The 16975-nt window shown below is 40.4% G+C and overlaps 1 pseudogene; it reads right to left on the minus strand.

Annotated features, from left to right (window-relative positions):
- Window positions 1–15730: 15730 nt before the first annotated feature.
- On the minus strand, window positions 15731–16771 carry LOC149991645 (melanoma-associated antigen B16 pseudogene; annotated as a pseudogene).
- Window positions 16772–16975: the final 204 nt, after the last annotated feature.

Consider the following 16975-nt stretch of genomic DNA (forward strand, 5'->3'; position numbering starts at 1 on the left):
AAGTAATTGTATTCCTTCTTAGTTGTGGAGGGAGATGCAGTGTGTCTGACTATGCCTCCATCTTGGCTGGAAGTCCTTCTTTTTCTTTTGTATGCTGAATATATGTTCAAATCTATCAAGTGCTTTTTTCATTATAATAATTTTATGAATTTTCTCTCCTATGCTGACCTTCTAATGCTATGTTAGCTGCCTCCAGTGTATTCATTTTTTAAATATGTTGTGGATTAAGTAAACCATCATCATGCCTAGAATTTCTGCAACTATGTTCATGAGTGAGAGTAATTTATAAGTTGGCCTCCTTATAGTTCTCAGCTTTCTGTGTCAGGGGCCTGGTAGCACAAAACTGAGTTTGTAAGTGTTCCTTTTTCCTATCCCCTGGAAAAGTATGTGTGATATTGGAATCATCTGTTCTCCATCATTTGAAAGCACTAGAAGCCTCCTTTGCTCATCATCCAGGCAACAACATTTCTTATAGTTCCTGAGGGTGGATAAGGTTTGAGACTGCTTACCTCAGGTTCTCCCTTAGTTAAGGCTGCCAGATTTAGCAAATAAAAATGAAAGGCACCTGATTTTGAATTATTTTAACTTCATTTATTAGTTTTCTAGGGCTACCATAACAAAGTATAATACCACATACTAGGTAGCTTAAACAACATAAATTTGTTTACTTATGTTTTTATAATTCTGGGGTCTAAGATCAGTATGTTGACAAGGTTGGTTTCTTCTTAGGTCTCTCTTTGGCGTGTAGATAGCCACCTCCTCCTTGTGTTTTTTACATTGCTTCCCTTCTGTGTATAGGTGACCTAACTTCTCTTCTTCTTAGAAGGACACCAGTTATATTGAATTAGGGCCCACTCTAAAGATCTTATTTTAACCTTATTACCTTTCTAAACAACATGTCTCCAACTACAATGATGTTCTGAGGTACTTTCAATATACAAATTTTGAAGAAACACAATCCAGCCTATAATATTTTCTATGTATATAAACTCTGGGAAAAAAAACCATATGGTATATACTAACCATTATTTCTTGTTTATCTAAATTAAACTATAAAGACATAAATTATATATCTTTTTCTTTCATAATATTCTTTAACAGTGTTTTGTTTTATAGAATTTGCTTATAAGAGCCCTTGCACTTTCAGTCTGTCTTCCACCTATACTGTAGCACAGCTGTAACAGGGGCCACTGTAACTTGTTTCATTATTTTGTACTTTGAAAATTCATTAATGAAAATATCCAAGATGGCTGCAGAGTTGCCAGAAGCTCCGTCCACTTGCTCCCGGACCCAGACCTGTCTTGCAGCTAAACCACAGAGCAACCAACTCGAAAATGCCGTGGAGAGTGAATGAGAGTGTGTGTGTGAGTGAGTGCGTATGTGGACAAGAGTGCAGGGAGTGTGCGTGAATTGGCAACAGCCTGCCTGCCTGCAGGGCCCTTGGAAGCGGGCGGCAGGGCTCTACTAGTGGAGCAACTCTCACCGCCACAGCCCAACCCACCACTTCTGGCTGCACAGGTCCTGAGAAGCTGTGGAGTGGCTCAGGACTCATAAGCCCCAGGAGTGGAGAGAGACAGCTGGGGAAGTGCAGGCTTCAGAAACAGTGCAGTGGGAGCAGACTCACCCAAGGCTGAGAACAACTGGAGGGAGTGGTGAGAGCACCCTGCCACTACCTGTGTTGTAGGACCACTGCAGTACCCTTCCCAGTGCCTTCCGGGAGAGATCCAGAGAAAAACTTTATCTAAAACTGTTGGAGACCATGACAGGCTGTGGTCAGCTCTGATCAAGAGACTTAGTGATTTTGGGGGAGGAGGAACACAAGGAGAACAGGCCCCCAAGGGCTCAGTGCTGCAGCATGGGGGCCACAGAGAAGCTCTTTGAAAAGAGGAGTTGAGGCAAGACTCGAGACTCACCAGGAACCCAGTGCTCTGTGCACATGCGAATGTGAGTACGGGCCCTGCAAACAAAGACCTTGGAGGAGTAGAGTCATGCTGAAGTGACTGTGGGACCCAACCCAGCATGACTCGTGAGCATGGGACTATACTGAGTGGAGAGTTCAGGCCTGAGTCTCCAGTGAGAGAGTGCAGGCTGGAGACTGGACTGCCAGGTAAGGAGTTTCCCAGACATAAAAAAAAAAAAGCCTAAATAAATACATCTCCCACAAACCAGCATAGCAAGAGATCCTAAAAGGACTGCTTTAAGAAGATGAAGAAACAGAGAGTCAGAGAGGAACACAAGAACAAAGAGAAAATGGCAATGAATAAGTACCTATCAATAATAACCTTAAATGTAAATGGATTAAATGCTCCAATCAAAAGACATAAGGTAGCTGAAAGAATAAGAAAACATGACCCACATATATTCTGTCTACAAGACACACACCTCAGAACAAAAGATCTACAAAGACTGAAAGTGAAGGGATGGAAAAAATTCCAACCTAACAAACATGAAAAGAAAAGAAAAAAAAGCTATGGTAGCAATATTTATAACAACAACAACAAAAAAAAAATTTCAAGACAAAGGCCATAAAAAGAGACAAAGAAGAACACTACATAATACTTAAGGGAATCATCCATCAAGAAGATATAACCCTTGTAAACATATATAAATCTAACATAGGAGTACCCAAATATATAAGGAAAGTCTTGGATGACTTCAAGCAAGACACAGATAGCAACCCATTCATTATAGGTGGTTTTAACACTCTGTTGTTAACAATGAATACATCTTCCAAGCAAAGGATGTTGTGGCATTTACAGAAGTTTTCACCCCAAAGAAGCAAAATTCACATTCTTTTCAAATACACATTGAATATTTTCAAAGATAGACCATATGGTAGGATACAAATCAAGCCTCAACAAATTCAAGAAAATTGAAATTATATCAAATATCTTCTTGGATCAAATAGCTTAAAACTAGAAATCAACCTTAAAACATTCAAATACATGGAGACTGAGTAATATGCTATTACATAATGAAAAAGTTAACAACGAGACCAAGAAATGAATCAAAAAATTCTGGAAAAAAATGAAAATGGACACACAACAGCCCAAAACCTACCGGACACAGTGAAGGCAGTTCTGAGAAGGAAGTTCGTAGTAATACAGGCCTACCTAAAAAAAAATAGAAAAATCTCAAATAACAACCTAACCCTACACCTACAAGAACTACAGGAATAACAACGAATGAAGCCAGAGCCAGTAGAAAGAAGAAAATAATCAGGATTAGAGCACAATTAAAGTCTGATATAAAGGCAAACTTCCAGGCAAGATGGAGGTGTAGACAGACACGCTGCGTCTTGCTCAACAACCAAGAAGGAATACAACTACCTCAAAACTGGAAACAAACAGAAATTCCAGAAAATCAAACTGCATGGAAGTCCAGCAAAGATATAAAAAAGAAATACTCATTCATACAGGTAGGAGGGGTGGAAAGGATGCGGCGTGGTGATGGCAGCAGCAGCGATGGCAGTGGAAGGCCAGCAGAAAGCGCAGTCACGTGTTTTAAAGTCAGGAGGGACATCTGGAGAGCATTCCCAGCTCCTCACCGGACCTAACAGCTCACGGTCTCAACACTGGGGAATATCAAGCCTCATTGCTTCTGAATATGCAGACCAGTGGGAGTTGGGGTGGAGGCAGAAACTGCCGGTCTTTCAGCAGAGTCCATGTATTTCAAGGGCGCCCATGGTCCTAGAACGTCTGCAGACCCACCCACTCTGGGAAAAACTGGCAGGGCAGCAGCTAGGGGGACGCCAGTCTGGTGCAGAAGTGGGAGAGGTACCTGGAAAAGGGGCAAGTGCTGGCATTGTTCTCTCTCTGATCCCTCCCCCACATACAGCGCCACAACATAGTGAAACAGGTCACCTTTTGCTGATGAGTCCCTAAGGCTCCACACCTTACAATGTAACAGGAGTGACAGCTCTACCTGGGATGTGGAGGCAAACAAACACAGGAGCCTGTCAGAATGAGGAAACAGAGAAGTGTCTCCCAAAAGGGGGAACGGATCAAGGTACCAGTGGAGAACTAAGCGATGAGGAGATAGCCAACCTAACAGGGGAGGAGATAGACAACCTAACAAATGCAGAATTCAAAACACTGGTGATAAAGATGCTCACAGGCTTGACAGATATGCTTGAGTATGGCAAACACATAAGGGAAGAAGTGAAGGCTATGCTAAGTGAAACGAAGTAAAATCTACACAAAACCAATGGTGAAGAGAAGGAAACCGGGTTTCAAATCAATGATTTGGAACATAAGGAAGAAAAAAACAGTCAACCAATGTAGAATGAGGAAGCAAGAATTGAAAAAATTGAGGAAAATTTCCCAAATTTTGTGAAGGAGATGGAAATACAGGTCTGGGAAGCACGGAGGGTCCTGGGCAAGCTGGACCCAGAGGGGATCACACCAGGACGCATCATGATTGAGATGCCAAAGGTGAAAGATAAAGAGAGAGTTCTGGGGGTAGCAAGAGAGACGCAGAGAGTTACCTACAAATGGGTGACTATGAGGCTATCAGCTGATTTCTCAGAGGACATTTTGTAGGCAGGAAGGGACTGGCAAGAAGTACTCAAGGTGATGAAAGGCAACCTGCAACCAGGACTACTCTATCCAGCAAGGCTATCATTTGGAATGAAACGGCAGATGAAGTGCTTTCCAGACAAGGTAAAGCTAAAGGAGTTCATCATCACCAAGCCATTATTATATGAAATGTCAAAGGGACTTACTTAAGAAAAAGAAAATGAAAACTATGAACACTAAAATGACAACAAACTCACAACTATCAACAACTGAATCTAAAAAATAAAAACAAAATCCAACGAAGCAAACCAGAACAGGAACAGAATCATAGGTATGGGATCATTTGGAGGGTTATCAGCTGAGAGGAGGGAGGGGGAGAAATGGGACTATGGTACAGGGATTAAGAAACATAATCGATTGGTACACAATAGACAAGGGGATGTTAAGAATAATATAAGAAAGGGTGAAGCCAAAGAACTTATATGCACAACTCATGGACATGAACTAAGGGGGGTGGGATTGCTGGGAGATGGGGGGTACTGAGCAGAGGAGAGCAAAGGGGAAAAAAATTGGAACTACTGTAACAACATAATCAATAAAATATACTTAAAAATGACATAGAGGCTAAAAAACAATTTAAAAGATTGATAAATCAAGGAGCTGGTTCTTTGATAAGATAAACAAAATTGACAAGCCTTTAACCAGACTCATCAAGAAAAAGGTGAGAAAGGACACAAATAAATAAAATAGGAAAATAAAGAAAAGTTACAACCAACAGCACAGAAATACAAAGGATTGTAAGGAATTATTATGAAAAAATATAAGCCAAGAAATTGGACAAACTGAGCACAATAGACAAATTTCTATAAACAAACAAGCTTCCAAAACAGAATCAAGAAGAAGCAGAAAGCCTGAACTGACCAATAACAAAGAGTGAAATTGAAACAGTAATCAAAATCTTCCAGCACACAAAAGCCTTGGACCGGATAGCTTCACAGGTGAATTTTACCAAACAATTAATGAAAGACTGACTCTAATCCTTCTCAAGCTATTCTAAAGAATTCAAGAAGTAGGAAGACTCTTAAGCTTTTTAGAAAGCCAGTATTATCCTAATTCCAAAACCAGGTAAAGAGACAACAAAGAAAGAAAACTATAGGCCAATGTCTCTGAGGAACAGTGATGCTAAAATCCTCAAAAAAATATTGGCAATCAGGATCCACCCATAGATTAAAAGGATCACATACCATGATCGTGTGGGATTTATCCCAAGGATGCAAGGATGGTACAAAATTCTGAAATCCATAAACATAATACACCACATAAACAAAACGAAAGACAAAAATCATGATCATATCAATAGATGCTAAAAAGGCATTTGATAAAGTACAGCACCCATTTATGATAAAAATTCTCAGCAAAGTGGGAATAGAAGGAACATACCTCAACATAATAAAGGCCATATATGAGAAACCTACAGCCAACATTATACTCAATGTGTAAAAAATAAAAGCTTTCCCCTTATGGTTAGGAACAAGACAAGGGTGGCCCACTTTCACCACTTTTATTCAACATAGTGTTGGAATTTCTAGCAACAGCAATCAGACAAGAAAAAGAAATAAAAGGCATCCAAACTGGAAAGGAGAAAGTAAAACTTGTTATTAGCAGATGACATGATAGTGTACACAGAGAACCCTATAGGCCTCACCAAAAAACTACTCAATCTAATAAGTGAATTTGGCAAAATAGTGGGATACGAGGTCAATATTTAGAAATCAAATGCATTTTTGTACACCAACAATGAAATCAGAAACAGAAACTAGGGGAAAAATCCCATTTACTATAGCAACAAGAAAAATAATGTACCTAGGGATAAACTTAACCAAAAGGGAAAAGACCTATACTCAGAGAACTACAGAACACTGAAGAAAAAAATTAAGGAAGTTACAAATAAATGAAAGCATATGCTATGTTGATGGATTGGAAGAATTAACATCACTAAAATATCTATATCACCTAAAGCAATATATTGATTCAATGCAATTCCTATTAAAATACCAATGACATATTTCACAGCTTTAGAACAAATATTTCAAAAATATGTATGGAACCAAAAGTGACCCCAAGTAGCCTCAGCAATCTTGAGGAAGAAAAACAAAGTAAGAGGGATCACAGTACCTGATATTAAAGTATACTACAAGACCACTATAATCAAAACAGTCTGGTACTGGCACAAGAAGAGACACATAGATCAATGGAACAGAATAAACAGCCCAGAAATAAACCCATGTCTCTGTGGTCAATTAATCTTTGACAAAGGGGACAGAAGCATAAAATGGAGTAAAAATAGCCTCTTCAATAAATGGTGTTGGGAGATCTGGATAGGTACATGCAAAAAAACAAAACTAGACCACCAACTTACACCACACACCAGAATAAACTCAAGATGGATAAAAGACTTAAATATAAGTCATGATACCATAAAAGTCCTAGAGGAAAACATAGGCAGTAAAATTTTAGACATCTCATACATCAATATTTTTCCTGATATATCTCCTAGGGCAAGGGAGATAAATGAAAAATAAACAAATGGGACTACATCAAATTAAAAAGCTTCTGCATGGCTAAAGAAAACATCATCAAAATGAAAAGGGATCCAACCACATGGGAAAGCATTTTTGCCTATGATACTGTGGGCAAGGGTTAGATCTCCAAAATATATAAAGAACTCATACAGCTCAACACCAGGAAGATAATCCAATTAAAAAATAAGCAGAGTTACCTGAACAGACACTTATCCAAGGAGAACATAGAGATGGCCCATAGACATATGAAAGGATGCTCAACATAACCAACCATCAGAGAGATGCAATTTAAAACCACAGTGAGATACCATCTCACACCTATCAGAATGGCCATCATTAACAAATCAACAAACAACTGGTGCTGGCGAGGATGTGGAGAAAAGGAAACCCTATTACACTGTTGTTGGGAATGCAGACTGGTGCAGCCACTGTGGAAAACGGTATGGAATTCCCCCCCCCAAAAAAAAACAAAACTAAAAATGGAGCTGCCTTTTGATCCAGTGATTCCACTGCTAGGATTATACCCGAAGAATCCTGAAACACCAATTTGAAAGAACCTATGCACCCCTATAAAATAGCCAAGTGCTGGAAACAGCGGAAGTGCCCATCAGTGGATGAGTCAATCAAAAAACTGTGGTATATTTACACAATGGAACACTGCACAGAAGAAAGAAGTAACCTTTTACAACAGCAGGCGTAGAAGTGGAGGCTATTATGCTAAGTGAAATAAGCCAGGCAGTGAAAGATAAATACCATATGAATCTCACCTATAAGAGGAGCCTAATGAACAAAAGGAACAAATGATCAAATAGAACCAGAGACATGGAAACAAGGAACAGAATGACAGCAAACAGAGGGGTGGAGGGAGAAGGATTAGGGTGAAAAAAGAAGGAGAAAGACTAGTCAAAGAATATGTATGAGTGACTCATGGATATGAACAACAGAGTTGGATTGACAGTGGGAGCAGGAGGAGGGCTGGGTGGAGGTGAGCAAAGGGGTAAAATTGGGACAACTGTAATAGAACAACAATAAAAGGTATTAAAAAATAAAAATAAAGAAAATTCATTAGTGAAAATATATACTCAACAGCATTATGGACTGGTATACTGAAAATGTACTGACATAGTTAACATTTCTGAGAACTGCTCTTCAAATTTGCTTTGTTGAGTCCCATATTACCATCTTTCTGGCATAGCTCACCTTTCCATTGCTCAGGATTGTGTTGCCTCTCTTAACATTTTTTTTTTAATGCTGCTCACAGACAAAAGAGGACATTGTCATCTATTGTTATTTTCTTCTTGCTTCCCTGCTGAAAGAATGTTCAGTAACATCTATGCTACTATTTCAAATTCTTCAAGTGATGAAATTTATTTCAGATGATAGTCTTGACAAGGTTCATAATAATTATCCACTCCAAGTCAGACTTCCTTTTCCTGTTCATAAGTAATGTTCTTTTTAAGAACAGCCTTGACATGTAAAGGGAAACAATTTTTTTACCAGTTCTTTCTCTAACACATTCAACAAGTTCCTTTAATCAATGTATCACTTTAACAATACTGCTCTTCTTTCAAAGTACATAATCTTATTTCTAGAGAAATATTAAAAAGTATAAACAAGAAATAAGTAGACTTTACTCAGTGACTTATTTGAAAAGTCAACAATAATTTGGGGGACTTTTCTTCAGGATTAAAATGTGAAATTAGAACTTCAGATAAATTGAAGTTTCTTTCAACTTCATTTGTTAAAGGGAATCAATGGACTTTTGAATGAGAATTAAAGAATTCTAAATACTAACAAACTCACTGAAATCCTTTAATAACTCCATTCAAAAATATAAATTCTGAAGTAACAATCATTTTGTGATTATCACTTCAGTGTCAACAAAAAGGATATCAGATGCTGTTTGCATTGCATTACGCAGAATATAGGTAGGTAGTACAGCCAATATCTACCACAGAATCATACATACTTTATTGATGTCAACTTTAACTACTTTAATTCATTAACTCTTAACTAAAAGAAAAAGTCATGTTCAAAAATGTTCTATTGTCTGAAGCCACATCTGCAAAGAAGTTTACTCACAATACTCTTATAAGAAAGCTTTTTCTTCTGCAGCCATGGTGTCAAAAAGGTGAGGTATTTAAACCTTTGGTAATCTCTGTAATAAATTAAGCTACTGTATTTTTTATTATTGCAATAGATTTGGTTCTGAGACTTCAAAATTTGTTTCCAACCTAAGGTGAAAAATTGATAGATATACAGTATAGAAAGCCATTACAACTTGTGCTGTGATTACTTTTATCTCTGTAAGCTGATTGTCCCTTCAACAAACAAACAAAAAATGCACTATTTTTAAATGTCTAATTTAAATTACTAGTTAAGGAAATCATACAACCCTTATGCTCAGTTGTTAGTATATGCTTGTTTACATCTGAATTTCCACTATTTTCTCTGTTGAATGAAATATTGCAAATGGCACAAACATCTTTCCAAGGACTTATTCCTCATTTAAAAAATGTTTACCATTCATAAAACTTACCACGATATTTAAACATATGTTTGGGCATTTTGAGGTTCAAGTATACACAAAAATAGATGAAAGCTACCATAAAAGGATTTGAAAAGATTGAATTTGAAAATCTCATGAGGACGTCAGCCAGTATGCCTGTCACTCACAAGTCTGAGCAAGTCTGTAAATAGGGTTTGTTGAATGGTTGAAAGGGTTGGGAACTTGTGAATTAAGAATAACTTGAAATCCCTATTTGATGCAAAAAGAACTTCTCATTTGCTTGAGGGGAGAATTGTATTATAAGACACATTCTTCCTGAACATTGCCAGAGCTGATCTTGTATGAGATTTTAGTTAGTTTGGGGATTCAAGGGTGGGTGGACATTCAGAGGTGGAGTGTTAGGAATTGGCAAACTTTGGACTGTATTCCTGTGGTCATTAGAGTATGGTTGCTATTGAAGTGCTGACTTTCAGAAGCATGACCCCTGGAGAAAAGAACTTGCTGATGGGATGCTGCCTGGAAGTGTGAGGCTGTTGCTGATTGGCTGACTTTCAGGACAGGTGTCTGTGGGGGTATCACTGATTGGCTGATTTTCAGAAGCCTGGCACTTAGTTTCCAGAGACAGTCATTGATAGGTTGATTGCACTGGTTATATATTTAGTTAATGGTGGTTACTTGTTCATAACTTGGGACTATGGCCAAAAACCAGGCTCTTTCTTTCTTATTTCCTTTTCCTATTTTAAATACTACCACCACTACCATCACCCCTGCCAAACCTCTGGAGAGAGCAGACCTTTATTTGTGCAGGTATGATTTTCCACACAAGTGATTTAATCACCAATCACTATGGTTGAAAAATAGCTCTAATTTCTAAATTTGTCTAACTTATTGAAAAAAGCTGAATACAAGACATTGAGGGTATCCTGACAAAGTTGACATAGAATGCAGGCCAAAATCCCAGAGTACATGTCCTGTGTGTTCAGGACGACTGGCAACCCTAGATGAAGTCCATGTCTTTTTTTTTTTTTTCCCAGTTCCACTTTCTTTTTATTTAAATAACTGAAGCAACAGCCTTGGCACAGCAGAGGGAAGTGTGGTTGGGGTATGTAAGGGGTGGCAGCATTGTGGCCTGATTGGGTAGAAGGGGGTAGGTGGAGTAGTGGGCTCCACACTACACAAAGTCAGGTTCAGTGTTATTTTTTGTTTGTTTGTTTGTTTTGTTTTAGAAAGTACCAAGTTTTATTGTCTTTTTATCAAAAAATCAGTAACAGACATCAGTGTGAGGGGCTATAAGAGGTGCTGACTTCCACCATCGCCAGAGGAAAGGACGCGGGGGTGGGGGGTGGATGGTGGAGAAGAGGACTCAGCCAGCTGGGAACTTCTAGCACTGCACTTTCCCATCAGTGTTCAGGGAGCACCCTAGAGTTCTGAGAGTATCAGGCTCACTATCCCCAGGTGGATAAGAAAAGGCTGAGACAAGACTCTGGGCTTGCAATCCCCACTTTACCCAGACCGCTCAGCATTTCTTATGTTTACGGCTTCGATTTCAGGGAAAGACATCAGATAGGATATGTAGTCTTATGTCTAAAATTTTGACAATCACTGTCCTCCAGTTAGATAAAGGATATGTCATGAAGTTCTGGCCTCCAGAGCCCTGAATCCAAGATTGGCTCTAGCCCCTTTCTCTGTATGTCATGAGGAACTTGAGTTACTGCAGAGTTGCCAGCTGCCTAGTACAGCCATATTAGTCATAGCAGATAAGTATCTGTGTATTGTGGATGTAAGCTCAGCCTTGAACCAAGGCTATCAAGAACAGAAGCCTAAAAGAGACCCAACATTGCAGGCACAGGCAATAGTAGGCAGAGACCCAAAATCGCAGATTGAAGATTGAAAAATCATTATGTATATATATATATATATATATATATATATATATATATATATATATATATATATACAGGCATAGGCAATAGTAGGCAAAAGCACAAGTATATGCTTAAAAGAGAGAGCTTAAGGAAACACAGTACAGCGTCCTCTGATTGGTAGATTTCTGGGTGAGTACTTTCCCCTTTTAACCTCTTCCCTGGATTTATTAAAGGTTAGTGTCATTTGGTTTTCAATAATGTTTGCAGGGGAGGAGACAGAATATAGGCCTCAGTATGCTAAATACTTGATTTTTACCTCCACCCATGGCCTCAAATGACAGCTCATGATGCAGCCAAACCTAACCTGCAGCTCAGGCACTTCTGATAGCTAGACGTCTGTTTTCTACTTCCCTCTGGACACTTCCACCAGGACAGCCAGCAGAACTTTACCACGTACATGGGCCACACTGTCCTCATCCACCCACCCTTCCTCATCTCTACAACTCATCCTCCTCTTTATCCTCAGTCTCAGCTAAGAGGAATAGCCTCGACCTAGTCAGCCAACTTTCAAGACTCAGTCGTTACAGAATATCCCCTACCCTTTCACATAGTCCCTAACTTCCTAAAACTCTAATCTGTCTCCTCCTGATCATCCTCACATCCATAACCTGAATCAACTACTTTGCCATTTCCTCTTGTTTTGTTTACCCAGTGTTTGCCCTCAGCATATGTTCAATAACAGCTTGCTGGATGAATGAATGAATGAATCAATCAATCAATCAATCATCCAAAGTACCAGAGCTAACATTCACTAATTCAAAATAAGCCCTAATAGAGTCTTCTGCCTCCATGAATTCCCATGAGAAAATACCACTGAGAATGCGATCATCGATGTGTCCTTCCCAGACCCTAACACTCTCATCTTGGAGGCGGGTATGCTGGCAACAGTATGGTACATCTTGCTTCCCTCACTGTGTCCCACACATGTCCATCATCCCCTGTCAATTTAACAATGAAGTGTGTCATCTCCATCAGCACACCATATACTCTGCAAATGTCTGCTCCTTGGCTCAGTCCCCTATACCAGAAAGTATCTGGTGACAACACAGGCCAGCAAACAACCCCAGGGCACCCACCTGGTGTGCGAGAAAGACAGGAGGTATGAGAAGGCAGTCTGAGTTAAGAACACCATCTGGATTGTTCTTTGAGACATGTCCACACCTAGTCTTTTACCTGCAGCCACTGAGCTAATTAGTTCCTTAAGGCATTCTCCCTCCAATTTCTCCTTCCTCGCGACGGTATATTCCCTTCCAGTACTCATGATACTCGTGGCCTGCTTCAACTGTGTATCATCATTCGTAGCCTCACCCATTCACATAGCCATAACCTAAGTAAAGGTAAGAAATAGCCATCTCCAGGAGACATAAAGATAGCTCCCAGCCCAGGTACATTGTGGGTACACTGGACTCCCAGGGTCATCAAGAGATGTTGCTCTGCCTGAATCCATCAATAGCATCACTAGGTAATACAGAGGAGCCAGCTATATTCTGCCTGACAATATGTTGAGAGCATTCTAAGGTAGGGTGGAATGTCTTACATGTTTTGGGTTCTTTCATCTACCCAGTAGACCTGCCCACTTAAATGACTTGGCAATTTTCAGCCTGCAGAGCTGAGTCAGAAAAGTTCCAAGCCTACTCATGTAAGTGTTCCTGGATGCTCAACCCTGGTCCACCACCTTCTCTCCGTATGGTCAGTTTTCTACATGATGCTGAATTCTAGATTCAGATCCCTGCCTGACAGCCTGCCAGGAGTGCTCTGGACTTGGTTTTGCTGTTGGTTTTTCTCACAGACTCTAGAACTTGCTCTCCCCACAACCCTCCTCATGCCCCTCACTAGCTGAGATTGTCTGTCCCCAATCTCTGGCACCTGTCTATCCTAACTTTTTGCTTCTCAATGTAGAAAGAAAATGTCTTGTTGACATCAGTTTTAAAGCGCATTCAGAGGAATCCTGTGACTCAGAACATCTCTGTAGAAACCGAGCTTTATATGGGCAAGAGAGTAAGTTAATTTTCTGCACAACCTAGTTAGAAAACAAGGAAATACAAATTAATATAACTGTGAGACATTTTTTAATATGTCTGACCAAAAGTTAAATGATTAGAAAAACAAAATATGGAGTGCAGAGTACTTACATACATTAATTTGTGAAACTATGAACTAGTAGATTGGTGGGATGATATTGGTAATATTTATAAAAATTTAAAATTTTCATAACCTCTCTACTTTATCCCAATCTGTTCACTGTCTTTCCTAGGCACATTTCCCCAAGAATTGATGTCCAAAGATGTTGATTTTGGTTCTATTAACCATAGAAACTAATGAGAACTACTTACATATGTATCAGAAGGAGAATAAACTGTTATGGAACATTTGTATTTAGAATCCTAGAGCTAGATTTATATGTGTTGTCATGGAATGATGTTGCATTCATTTTATTAAATGACAAGGTAAATGGGAGAACAATATGTACATTACTACCCATTATATTAAAAAATCACAATATATTTTTATAGCACAACTATGTATTAAAAGCATAAAATTATCTTTAAAATAATACATACTGTATTTTTATTGCAGTTACCTCTGAGAAGAGAGCTTAATTTTGTAAGACCACTGTAATGGGAGGAGATAGATTTATGTATGTCAGAAATATTTGCAGCTGGAATCTATGCACCATTATTAGCTTTGTCATTAAAATTTTTAAATAACCTTAACAACATAAAAAGCACCTGTTTATTAGTTAGATAAAATAACTGCTAGCTGATGCACAACATAAAACCTAAAATCTGAATGGCTTGACACAGCAAAGGTTTACTTCTTGTGCCTATAAAATTTGATGTCTTTTGGCAGGGGATTTTTCTAGCAGGTGACTCAGAGATCCAGGATGCTTCCCTATTGGAGGATATATTATTTAATATGGGCTTTGGGGAAGGAGGTATTTCCCAACTGGATACAATTCAAAGCTCCTAGAATTCTTGTCAAGGACCACCTCCTTCCCCCCTCCCAGCTGTCCTTGCAACAATACATCTCTCTTTTCATTCCCTCACGTGCTCCAAAAGTCTAGGCCTTGCCTAGTTTGCCAAACTATATTGAACATAACCTATTTAAAAATATCCCTTGAATGATGTGGGTTCAGGATTTCCTAGCCCGGAGCAAAGAGTGCCAGCTTCTGGGTATCTTACCTCAAGAAGGTATCACCCTCCTTTCTCACAAACTCCTTGAAGATGATGGTCAGAAAACACCAAATCTGTGCACTGTATTCAATTGCATTGGACAAGTAAGCAGGATAGCTTCCATTCTTCAACCAGGTGGGATGTGGTTTACCCACGATCCCAAAACAACTGCTAAGAAATATTTCCCATTCCAGGCCCCTGCTCACCACTCCCACAGGCTCCTCTACTGGACCATGCAGTTGAATTTAAAGTTACCTCCCACTGAAGGACTTGCAGTTGACCAAGGCCTCAGCCTGCTTTGTCTCAGGACCTTTGCACCTGACTGCCTTCCCATGAACCCCTCCCACCACCTCCTGACTTCTTCTGACTTTTTCTTTTGGTGTGAAAGGCCATCCACCTTCGCCTCTACATGACTCCTGCTCCTAGTCTCTCCAATTTTATGGGTTGGTAGGGAGCCTTGTTTATCCTAGCATCCCCAGTACTAACAGAGTGCTTTCCAAAGAACAGGGGCTGGATTAATGTTCAGGGAATAAATGAGCCAGTGTATATAGGGTCTAATTTATTAAGATTTATTTCTCATAGCAAATACATGCATGTGTCATTTAATTTTACAGAACAGCAGATGAAAAGGAATAAGTGAAGCCAAGAATTGTTCTCTCATTGAACCCAACTATTTTACTGCTGAGTTCTCTGACAGTTTCAAGGTAATGCCTATTCAGATGTCATGTTATCTTTTTGAGAATACAAAAGAAGACAGTTTCACTATTTGGTTTACAAACAAACAAAACTTGTGTTCCTAAATTTCATGAACAGCAATACATGTATGACCATCATACTAAAACTTAGATTCTGAAACTAATGAAAAGTTTTCTTAAAAGGAGCTACATTTGAAAACTAATTCCCCCCAAAAGATAAACCTCCCTCTTAACCATATAGAAGTGACACAACGATGTAATGCACTGTATTCCCTACAGCCCACCCCAGCACTCCACTACCTCTCCTGAAGAATCTGCCTCAGACTGTATTAGGGGTGGGAGGAGCTACTGGGTGTGGCCGGGGAACTTGCGCTGGCCACCCCAGTAGCCACTGCCTCGGCTGCTGCTCTACGTTGAGATCTCTCTACTTCATCTCTCAAAGCCTCTGCATACTGGGATGGGAAGAAAAAGGGTTCAGCCCCATGGAAGTCGGCCAAAAACTCCAGCAATTTCATCTTCCTGACTTCAGCATGGGCCCTTGGACCCCACAGGAACTCGTAGCATGGAGGATCACTGTTGGGCACCTGGCGGTACTCCAGGTATTTTTCCTGCACCAAATCTTGGGTGAGGAGTTTCCTGGGCTCCCCAAACATGAAGTGGCTCAACCCAGGACGTAAGTTCATCGGTTCTAGCAGTTCCCAGATATCCTCCTCAGTGGCGCGATTGCCATTCACGAAGATCGCACCTAGGACCGCTATCAGGATGCTGGTCTTGGGCACGGGGTCATTACTACTCAGCCTTAGATCATAGGTGAGGCCTAATTTGTTAACAATGGCATAGCTGTGGCTGGTGGGGTCTACTTCTTTCACATCAACTCCAAAGATCATCTCCATGTACTGACAGGTTTTCCTGAAGATCTCAGGGAATTCATGCGCATACTCTTTGAAAGCATCAATCATGTCTGCCCTCGTGATCGGCTCAAACATGTGATGCTTTCGCAGCATGAACCGTGACAACAAAGTCACCTTCTGATCTAAAGGGTCTGCAGGCAAGCTCCCAGTGTGCAACAGGGACATTGAAGAAGCTGCACTAACCACCTTCTCTTGGCTGCCAGCGCTCTCATCTGCTTTACTGGGCGAGAGAGGACTGGAGGCGGTGGAAGGGGAACAGGCACTCTGAGGACCCTCTGGGACACCAGCTGGGCCAGCAGCCAGAGCCTCCTCTGGGTTCCCGAGCATTAGAAGACCGCAGGAGGAGGCTGTGGTCTCCTCCTGAGCCTTGGAGACCTGTGCAGCCCCCAGGCCCTGGGTCTCACTCTGGGCCTGTTCCTCTTCCTGTGTGTAATGTGGACTCTCCTGACGCTGAGACATGCTCACTCTAGGCGGTGGGAGCAGGCAGGGATGTGGCAGGAGGACAGATGAAAGGAGTCCACGACCTAGGGAAAAAGGGGGGATGTGAGTGCCCTCATCTGGTAGATTCGACTCAGTCCGACAGAGTCCTCGAGCGCCGCAGTCAGACGGTCACTCCAAGAGCTTCCCAGGATGACAAAAGGGACGGAACTTTTTTCAGGTGTG

The sequence above is a fragment of the Furipterus horrens genome, unplaced genomic scaffold, assembly GCF_987537825.1.
Source record: "Furipterus horrens unplaced genomic scaffold, mFurHor1.1.pri manual_scaffold_17, whole genome shotgun sequence".
Taxonomy (NCBI): Eukaryota; Metazoa; Chordata; class Mammalia; order Chiroptera; family Furipteridae; genus Furipterus; species Furipterus horrens.